Genomic DNA, 11,155 nt, shown 5'->3' on the forward strand with positions numbered 1-11,155 from the left:
ATATGATGCTCACAGTTCAGTCTCCACAGTCATAGCAGTCGCAGCAAATCTTTAAGTAGCTTCCCTTCCACCACTTAATCCGCTTTCATTTAATTTTATGAAATATCAGTAAACGATGATTAATTTTAAGAGGTGTTTTGCTTTCCTCAGGATCATGGCATGCATGCAAATGCAGAAAATGGACTGCAACAGCCCTTCTGAATACGACATTGTTTGTTGTGGAAAAACAATTAACAAGAAGCAATGAGATCTTTCTTTAATCTGCGCTGTGATGAAAGCTCCCCTGATGTGTACTTGTCTTTCTGGAAGCACTCAGTGCTGCCACTAATCCTTTGCATTCTTCAGAGAATGCTCATTGGTGTAACTACCATCAAATGTAATGATGGTGTCTGCAGGTATGTTTGTCACTCACTTACGCTGACATACCTTTGAGGCCATTGAGTAATTTCTCCCGAACACAGAAGGATAAGAAGAGATCATTTAAAGCTGTGTTTCTGCAGCCTCCTAGATGCCTTTGGCCTCACTTTCTGCTGCACAGGTTTTGTACTCACATGGAGGCAGGTGAAAACAAACCACTCTTCAGACACCTTGTAGGCCCCACATCTAAATTTAAAAATAAACATTGCATTTAAAAGTAAAAATTTCACTAAAGGGCTGAGGGTTTGAAATTTTAATCTTAATTCTGCTTAATTAGACCAAAACCAGACGTTGGTAATGTGTATCTGCCATCTACTTTGCTCATGGGCGTTAGAGTGAAATGAATTACACTATCATAGGATGGTTTGGGTTGGAAGCAATCCTAAAGATCATCTTTTGCCATGGGCAGGGACACCTTCCACTACACCAGGTTGCTCAGAGCCCCATCCAAACTCACATGGAACACTTCCAGGGATGGGGCATCCCCAGCTTCTCTGGGCAATCTTCCAGTGCTTCACCACCCTCACGGTAAAAAAACTCTTCCTTAACATCTAATCTAAACTTCTTTTGATTTAAAATCATTTTACCTTGTCCTGTCACTATCTACCTGGTGAAACGTCCTTCTCCCTCCTCTTTATAAGCCCCCTTCAGGTACTGGAAGGCCGCAATGAGGTCTCCCCAAAGCCTTCTCTTCTCCCAACAGTCTCAGCCTGTTTTCATGGCAGAGGGGCTGCAGCTCTTTGGCCCATGTCCACCTTTATATCCACCAGAAGAACCCCTAAGTCCTTCTCCGCAGGGCTGCTCTCAATGATTTCTTCTCACACTCTCACGTCTGGGATTTCCCTCATCCAGGTGCAGCATTTTGCGCTTGGACTTGAACTTCCTGAGGTTCTCCTTCACAGCTTCTCTCTCACAACCAAATAAGGAATAGATCGTGAGAGCCACCTTAAAGCAAGAGTGAGAAAAATAAGTCTTTCTTCTTTCTAAATGAAGTGGAAAAGATGCCTAGGGTTTCAAAGTGGCTGGGGCACAGCTGCAATCCTAACACTCTTTGAAAAGAAGGCTAAGAAAGGTCCACACCTGCTGGAAAACCCTTCTTCAGCAGCTGGCCTGCTAGCCTTGCTGGCAACCCCATAACAACCTTCCCACAGGTGGTGGTGCAACTACCTCACCATCAGCAACCCAAAAAGAGATGGAACAACTGAATTCCAGCCTCTTCATAAGAGGGGGGTCCGGTCTCACTGTCACCATGGTTTCTCCTGGTGGAAGGAAATCTGAAACTGTTGCTGCTGTTGTTTACCTGACCACCCAAATGGTATTACTAGACTTCCTCGGGGCTGTTTTGCACCTGCAAAGGACAGATCTGCCCATCTGAGCACTGCAGACAAATAATCTCTCCACTCAGGCATTAGGCACAGAGGATAATTGCAGTGTTGGACCCAAGGCCAGAGATTCAGGATGCCCTGCAGTGAACATCCAAGGAGGAGCTGGGTGTCCTTTCTCTTTCACCCTGCTGGCTGTAAAGTATTTTTTCTGTGCTTGTTGGGATGAATCAACTATCGTGTTCAACCATCCAGCAGGGAAATCCTACTGCACTTGTAGTCATGTGAAGACACCTCTTCAGGTCTCCTACCCAATGCCTAAGGGTGGCTGGGGCAAAATATCTTTAGAAATCCAACCACACATTTTTACGTGTCACAATAGGCTCCACATGAATGTTGCAGCTCTGGAACCTGTTTTTGTATTCTTTTCTAAAAAACAGAGCGGGTGCTGCCCGTAAGATGAGGGTTTGAAACTGAAATCCATTTAAATCTGAGTCTTTATGACCCTTCCAAGAGCTCCTTGGGAGGTCAGGACGGTATTTTCAAGGCAACTGAAACACGTTTACTAGTTAATGGCACGATGTACCTGTTCTGCAGGTAAATAAATTATTTTAATTACTGGCCCAGCTACTTCCCTGTACATTAAAGGAAAGAGAAAACTTATTTCTGTAATGAAGTCCATCGTCATGTAAAGACAGCTATGACCCTATTTACATGTGGACATAACAGTCTGCTTTTAAGAATACAGTCATCCTATGGTGCTTGTTTTGCTATAAATGTGTCCTTCCCACACTGAAATGTAATCTCAGCCTCACAGTAGGGTCAAAAGAAAGCAAAAGACCTGTTATACCCAGAAATGCTGAATTGTCATTGTGTACTAACCCATCTTCTTTATCAGCATAGTAGAAACTAACGAAAAAATGGCAAAAATTATTCTGATATTTCACTCCTTCCAACAGCAGCTTTTTGCTTTACCATTATTGACCTGCCCAGCTGTTTCACTGACACAAATTACTTAAGTTTTTCAAAATGCCATTTGGATTTCGCATCCATCCCTCCCCCATCTAGCATTTTCAGAATGCTTTTAAGTAGAGCAATATTTTGCCAAAATCGGAACCATATGATTTTCTCTCTGCAGCCAGTAAAAATTGCAGGGATGGTGTATGTGGTCAGTGAAAGAGAAAACAAGAAGGAGGAATGTGTGCACAGGAAAACAAAGGAATTGCAGAAAAGAGAAGTGATAAGGACTGTGCTGGTGTACTTGTTTGCCCTTTGCCAAGCATAACCAGGAGGATGCAAGCACAATTAAGCCTGGGAAGGCCCTCTGACATTCCTGGCCATGTAGTTTTCTGGTGCCTTCATAATTATGCTGTGGAACAGAGACTACTGGGACATCACAACAAGTCACAACATATTTAAGCAACCCATAATTTGCAACATTATAATAGAAATGCATGAAAAAATACAATGAAAAAGCCTTGTGGACCCACTGGTAAGTACTGATTCATTGCTGAAGTCAGACATTCTCATTAAAGTTTAGATCAGAAAAACAACATGTGGGTAACTGCTCCACTCGAGAGGAGTAAGAGGTGAAACTATTGCTGCAGAGAAATTTGATTGCTAAGTTACTGCCCAAAGCCTTTCATTCAGCAAATAAACAACCAAATTATTTGCTCCTTGCTGTTAGGCTCAGGTTCCTGTTAGAAGAAATTAACTGTCCTCACAGAACTGGAAAAGAGTAGGGAGCAAGTTGTCAGATGGGCCTAAAGCTGGAAACTGACCTAACTTCACTGATCTCACGAGGAAGGTGCCTGTTTGCACCTAAGATTTACACAGAAGGAAAGAAAGCTAAAGCAAAGAGTGTCTGTTTTCAGAGATGCAGTTTAACTGCGTACTCTGGCCCTACTGCAGTTCCTGCGAGGCACCCCACTAATATCTCCAACTCTGAAGACTTCAGCCAAAATTTTACAGCGTTGGGATTTTCACAAAAGTGCACACAAAAATTAAATTAAATTCATCCAGGGGGAAAAAAAAAAAAAAAAAGGTATAACACCACATGATGTTTAAAATTGTTCAGGGGCCCACAGCATGCAAAAAGAAACACATCTGTAAGATCTGATCTGCACCTTGCTCAGCTTCCATATTGCCTGAGGAATTATGAACCTTGGTGTTTCATTAAAAGATTAGCAGCAGCAGAAGCAGCAGCAACTCGCTGCAATGGAGAGCAAAATGGAAACTGAGGCTCCGCGATGCTGAGATAAGAGCACAATTCTCCTGCGTGCCACAAGCAGTTGCGCTCCCTGGCCTCTGCCTCCAGGAGAGAGGGAATTTTTGCAGTGCACACCATGGGAAACCCAGTGCCTGATCAATACCTGGCACCAACATCCCTCTGAAGCACACTGGAGGTGACACCTGGGTTCACAGCTGCCTGAATTGTCACTTTCTGCCATGCTGGTGAGCACGGGGAGGAGAAGAGGAGCTGCCCCGGGAGAAGAGGAGACCCTGAAGGAAGCGGAGCTGTGGCTGGATGAGCTGCATGTTGAGAAGCCAGTGCTGTCCTGCAGGAGTCCTTCCAGCTGGCACCAGATAAAGCAGCCCTGTTGCTATTCTGGTTTGCACTGGGGAATGGCTCTGAGCCAGGTGCTGGGTCTGAAGAGGCCTGAACCCAACAAGCTGAGTGTCGAGCCCGTAATGCTAAAGAGGAAAGCAAAGAAAAGGTGCTTATCCAAGTTTAACTCAGAATATTAGGCCATAAAATGAGCTCTGCATAGCACTTAGTTAAAACAGAATACCTGAGGGATTATAAATCTTTTCCCTTGAATTGCAGTATGTTGGCATGGACAGCAAATGCTGTTGTGGAAGAGTTATTTCATTGCATGACAATTGAAATGAATGTTGTGGAAGCATTTACACATGTTTCTTTGGATGTTACCATTCCCTTTGCTTTGATAAGATGCAGGCAAAATAGCTTTCATAACTTTAAAAATGCCTTTTCACTCATATTTTACATAAGCCCTGTAAAATTGAAAGTACAATGTGTTTCCTCGCTGCAATCAATCTCTCTTATACATGGTTATGGATAGAAATATACAGAAACACCTGGCTTGCTATTCCAAAAATCTCACATTTAGGCTGATATCTTGCCACCATTTTCTACTAGATTAATATTTTTTAAAAAAAAAACACACACATGTACATATATGTTTATATAAATATACTTAAATATATAAAATTGCCTGAAATTCCAATATCAACTTGGAATAAAACTAAAATACATAAGATAGTTGTTTTTTTGTTTGTTTGTTTGCCTATATGAGGGTTTGCTACAAGAAACAATAAGCATCATAAAATACTTTTAGGTGTAAACCATTTCCAGAATTAATACATGCATTTATTTCAGGCTTTTAGGAACTGCTTCATTTAGTACCTTATTTACTAATGAAACTATGAATTTTATAAATGTTATCAATGAACAGCAAAATGTGGCTCAGGAATGAGCTGAGAGCCTCTCTCCTTCTGACTAGGTCAGTTTGAAATTTATCTCAAAGAATTTAACCACGCTATAAATAGAACTAGTCAAACTTCTTCTGAATAGTTTCCCTGATGGGAGACAGCTTTTTTTTTTTTTTTCTTTTTTAAACAGAAGATATTTTCATAAATATATTTACATTTTTTAAAATGAAGATAGGGAGTGATTTGGTTAGCAAAAAATATGTTGCAAGGAAAAAATGAAAACATACTTGCTTTCATCTCCATTCTTCATGCTGAAGAGATGATCCTCTCCCACCTAATTCTAATCACAGTGTGAAGCACAGTTAGAGCCTCCAGGCTTCAGTTCATTCCCAAATCCCATGAAAACCCTGCAAAAATTAAATACACAAAGAGGACTCTCTTCTACCTCCTCCCCCTCTTTTTTCAGGCCACATGATTAGGAAGAAAAAATATCATTTTTCCTGTTTCTACCTAAAAGTTAACTGGTGTTTTGAACACAGAAGATTATTCTGTGGGGAAAATTTTCTTCTGAGGGAAAAGAAATCTTTACGGGGTACGGCCTAATCCAGTTCTTCAGCATTGCTGGGGTATGACTTCCCATGGAGCTGGTAGTAAACCCCTTCTCTGCTTCTCTGATATACAGTATGCATTTTTCAGTGACCCATTTTACAGCTTTTGGACTCCCAGGAAGACACAAAAAATATCAGTCAGTGTTACAGAACTGATTTTTCTTTTCCATTTTCCTCATAAGAAAAGGTGACATGATCAGTATTCTTCATTAATGTGTAATTTCACAATGTTTAGAAATTTGTCTTCCCTCTAACACTGAGTTCAAGACAACAAATTCATATAGGCACCAGGATTCTGAATCATCCAGAAAATTAGAGTAAAATGAAAAAAACCCATCCAAACCAAACCAAAAGAAAACAAAAACCAGCTTCAGAGCTAATCTGAACATAAAAAGCCATCTGTAAATTTAAAGATGAAAGACTCTGACTTGTGGCTAACTGAGCTTTAAAAGCCAGACTTTTCAGGTAAAAAAAAAAAAAAAATAACCTTATTATAAAATTCTTCTGCAATTAGCCATAAATAAGTAAATAAAGGATAATTTTGAGACTGACAAAACTCCAGAATACTCAGCAGGTCATGGACCATAATTTTTCTCTTGTTGCCATCAACATTCTGCTGTAAAAACAGATGTTAAAGTCATCATAACACGTCAAGTACTGCTTGTTTGAGAGAAGCAAAATGTCCTCACCTACGTTCGACTTTTATTCGGAGGCACAAGTCTTCCCTGAGAACTGGCAAACTGCATGTCCTAAAATCATGCCTGCAAAACCTATATATGTCAGACCTCAAGCAAAACACAGTGAGGCTTGGTAGCACTTGGAAGTGAAATACCAAACTCAGCTTCTGAACTAACCTTGTATCTTGTCCGAGCACAGTGTGGAAGGTAAATACCTTGAGCATAATTCACATGTTAATTTAGCCTTTTGTTTCCTTTTATGAGAAGGACACTCAAGTCAGCCTCCATTTTAATAAATATATTGATGATTTTGAATTGTTTCAAGGATGGGATGCATTTGGTGCCCGATCATTCCAGCAGGTTTCCATCCTTTTCCAGTCCTTCCTGAGGTCAGCTGGCCACGTGGTCATTTCTGCTTCTGCACCCAACAAAGAGAGCCAGAATTTCACAGAAATGAGGCCAAAAACATTCCTAGAGGAAGAGATGCCTGTATAAAAAAGTGAAAAGGTGGCCTGAAAGTGATGGGGTCTGTGGAGCACAATGGGATGCACAGCTCAGTCAAGAAGAGAAAAATGGAAGGATGGAGCAACCCAGGCACAAATCCCATGAGGCACTCTCATATAAAACTTCCAAGAACCAATTTGGTTGTCTGTCAAAGTAATTCATCCCTACACTGAAGTATTTAAAAAATTATGTTTTATTTTTAAAAATTATATTGAGGACCAAGCTATTTTTTAAAAGTTTTTTTCCCCCCAAAATTCATTTTCCTCTGCTCAAAGAGCATTAAAAAATTGTGTTCTATTAAGAGTTTCCTTTCTAGTTCAGTGTCCAAAGTAAAAAAGAGCAGAAAACCAAAGATCAGCTTGATCCAAATTAAAAAAAACAAATTAAAAAAAAAAATCTTTCCTTGAAATGAATTCTTGCCAAAAAACATTCTTTACCTAATAAACATTTTGTTAAATTCCAGGAAATAAAAAATTACATTTGGCAAATCTAGCCTCACTTTCTTAGAAGTTAAAAACCCCACTTTATTTCCTGTAACAAAATCTTCCTGTAAACCTGAAGAGTTTTATCATGGAATTATCAAAGGAAACATTTTATCTTCCTGATGAAACTTCATCCACTCACAAATCCTTCCCTCAGCTTCATCCAATATCATGAATGTTATTACTGGGAAACTACAGTTTTGGACAAGAAAGAAGGTGTGGGAAGGAAAGAGAGAAAACACAATTAATAACAGAAATATTTACATAGTTCTACAGTATCTTTTGAACCCACCCAGTGACATTTTGCACTGCCCACGAATGCTACTTAAGAGAAAATGAACATTAAGACGATTCTCCAACGTCTCTTGAAGTCAACCTAAAGACTCCAAATGACTTCACTAAGCACTGGATCAGGCTCTCTGGCATCTGGAGTTGGAAAGATTCATTGTTCTTTTTGCCAGTTCTGTCAAAAGTTATTTGCATCAAATGTTGTACATCCAAGTGGACAGCAAATAACTGATCAGAAAAAAAAAAAAAAAGAAAAAGAAGGAAAGGGTAGGTTTTCATTTAAATTGTATTGCTTAGGTCATCTCTACAGATTTATATCATTCTTCATTTTGCCAAGTTGGCATTTATATTAGTTCAAATAGTGAGTGCATCCAGCTGAGAGTTCTGAAAGAATTAGAAACAGATTGGGGTTTTTTTTAAATATTTAGAGATTTACAAATCCAAAGACGTCACCAGCTACCCCATCTCTCTGTAGTTTTTCTCTCTTTATTTCCTGTAACACTGTCAGGATGACAAACTTGAGTCTGCCACAACCTCTGCTAAAGCTCAGAGAAAGATCACGGGACTGAACCACAGCAGAAAAAACAGCTCAAAGTTACCCGATCCCCAGTGCATCATTAGTAGTTCTGCCACTGTCTGAAGAATGAACATGACTACTTTTGTTTATATTAAACACACTGAGCCCTGTGAGAAACAGGTAGCAGGCATCCACTTTCATTTCGAGGACAGCAAACAGTTTTTGCAGTGAAAAAAAATCTCAGTGACCCTGGGGGTGAACAGGAAGCCACAATTTGCACTTCACCCACACCCACAGACACGTGAAACTGCTCCACTTGTGATCACACCAGGGGTGCACATGCTGCCCGTCAAAGCCAGAAACACTCTGAGAAGTGTCACTGTGCCATTTCAACACTTGGGGGCTTTTTTTCCCCATCATCTCACAGGGCTGCTCTGAACATCCAAGTGGGAGACATGGAAGTTTTAAGCAAAGATTCAGAAATCAAAGAAGAAACCAAACAAGCCACCAAAGCAAGCACCAGTTTGCACTGGCTGGGACTGACTGGGACACCAGTACAGCTTTGATCAGGGGTGTTGGAAGGTTTCGTGTTTGACAAGAGTTTGGCCTTGACAGGACTCAAACCCTGCATGACCACAGACCTTGAATTTTAGCATTAGTCATGAAACAGAGTAGTGTCCTGTAAAGCATTAGCAAGTTGATTTGGTTTGGGGTTTTTTGGAGGGGGAGGAGGGTCTTGATCTTTCTGAAAATTGGTGATAAATTTATCCTGTTTTTTTCACCTTAAACCTTCTCACCTTCAGTCCTCCTGATTCAGTAGCTGTCTTTGAAAACAGTTGAAGACCCAGACTACATCCACAAGCACGTGATGGTGAAGGGCATCAGACAGCACGGGGACATCCTTCTGCTGCTGCACGCACCTCAGATAAAAAGAGAAAGTTTTCAAAACATTTAGTAGTAGCAGCCTCATTTCCTTCACTGCATTCATTTTGAAAGTGATTTAAACAGCACTAAAAGCTATCCAGTGCTTTGGGAATGTCTGGGTGCTGCCCTGAGGCAGAGGGAGAAGGATCACATCTGGAAGGCTGCAGAGCTGTTTCCTTGCTCTCCTGAGCCCTCTGCTCATGGCTTTGCTGATTCTCAGCAGCGAGCCCCCAGCTGTACCAAGTGCTCTTCTTGCACACGAGCAGTTGGGGTGGCAAACCCACTGAAAGTTGCTCCCGATGGTTGGGTGAGCATTGCTTCAAGTTCACTGAGCTACCCTGTTGTGAAGGGAAATCTCCGAAGATGGACAACAAGGGTAGAGCTGCCAGCTGACCCACAGCACAAACACAGGGTGAGTTCCTCCCACGGCAGAAGGCTGCTGCACAGCTTTGTGCACTTTGTGTGATCCCAAAACACAACCCCTCAGGGCTGCAGATGCTCCTTCCCTCTCCCAAGGGAATTCAATGGGATGTTTGGTTATCCTTCACGCCTTGAAGCATTAAATGCGCTCCAAGGCACTTGAGCCCCTACCTGCCTTCTGCAGAGCACCCTCAGCAGGGCTTTCCATGGAGCCAGTGTAACTCAGCTTCCTCACCATCATCTTCCTCCCACCTCCTGGTGGGCTGGTGAAACGCCCAAGCAGCAGCACCTGAGCTGAGAATAGGAGCTGGGAGAGAAGGGATGGCTTCAGCGAGCAGCGTACGCTTGGATTCCTACCAGGAGGAGGAGCAGTGCCAGCACCCAAAAAGAGCAATCGCAGCCAAGTTAGGTGTGTGCGCAGCCAGAGGGAAAGTGGGGAAGCAGTTGCCTCCCCGGCTCCTAGTTTTCCCTGGCTGCATCAGGAGAAGGGCTGAGACCCACAGTTTGAGCTGAGTGGAGCTGTAGCCCTCTCCTGTTGCACAGTAAGAGCTGGCTTTGCGTCTTCGGTGGAAAAGTGCTTTTCCCTCACCGCTGCGTGCTGCCCTGAAGCTTCCCAGGAGGCAACCCCTGCAACCGTGTCAGCACCTGCTGGGAGAGGAAAATGCTCTTAATCACATGCTCTAGGGGCTGACACTAAGTCACCCAAAGAAACAGAAGGAGGGAAGCATGTCAGAAACCCAGCGTGCACTGGGAAAAAGACAGACATGGACAGGCTTAGGGGCAGGTTTAGCAGCGGGGTTGGTGAATCACTGTATGCTTCCCATGCCAGAGCATGTTTAAACATTAGATAAATTTTGCCTGTAGTGCACATGCCAGTTGCTGTTTGGTGCAGTGAACTGGGAAAGTGGCACCTTCACAGCACCAATGAAAAGACAGCCAACCAGGGAACTGATTCTGTCTCCCTTTCTCATGCAGAACCCTGTCATGCAAGAAGCCTCTGTGCTGGCACAAAGGCTGCCCTGAATGGGCACCTGGAGAAGCACCATGGTGCTGAGTTAGTGCAAAACGGCAGAGCAAGCTCTGCTGGTTATTGTGTCCTGCTGTCGTGGCACAGGGAAATGGTTTCCCACTCAGGGATTTTAAAGCTGCAGAGCTGTGGCAGGGGAAGTTCACTCAGAACTGGATGCTCAGATCGGATTAATATACCCCTTGCTGGCTCCTTTTCTTTTTTTTTTTTTTTCCCCATCTCTGTAGGCTGTGAGGGAGGGAAGGCAGAGTAGAGGGGAGGAGAGGTCAGAGAAGATCCCAGCAACTGGTGAGTCACCAGGGCCTGATACTTATTTAGCAAAGAGCATGAATGTAATTACTGCAGAGGCAAAAGCTGCTGTGAAACAGCGTGAGACAGCACACTTTTCATCAGGCTCAGCAGGGTGAACAGTAAAAGCTCAGCTGGGGAATGTGGTTATACACTGACCTGCTCTCATCCTGTTGCTTCATGCTGCAGAGGAGAAGAAGCACAGCCTGGCACCCTTAAGGATAGTTG

At 42.5% G+C, this 11,155-nt stretch overlaps 1 long non-coding RNA gene across 1 annotated transcript; it reads right to left on the reverse strand.

Moving 5' to 3' along the window:
* Nucleotides 1–1,093: 1,093 nt before the first annotated feature.
* LOC108449179 lies at nt 1,094–10,240 on the reverse strand. Its single transcript, XR_001865316.1, has 4 exons — nt 9,784–10,240; nt 9,066–9,188; nt 5,480–5,599; nt 1,094–1,362 (listed from the first exon to the last, which is right to left on the reverse strand). It is a non-coding gene; the product is annotated as an uncharacterized LOC108449179 (long non-coding RNA).
* Between the last annotated feature and the right edge of the window lie 915 nt (nt 10,241–11,155).

Source organism: Corvus brachyrhynchos, unplaced genomic scaffold (genome assembly GCF_000691975.1).
Source record: "Corvus brachyrhynchos isolate BGI_N302 unplaced genomic scaffold, ASM69197v1 scaffold449, whole genome shotgun sequence".
In the NCBI taxonomy this organism is placed as follows: Eukaryota; Metazoa; Chordata; class Aves; order Passeriformes; family Corvidae; genus Corvus; species Corvus brachyrhynchos.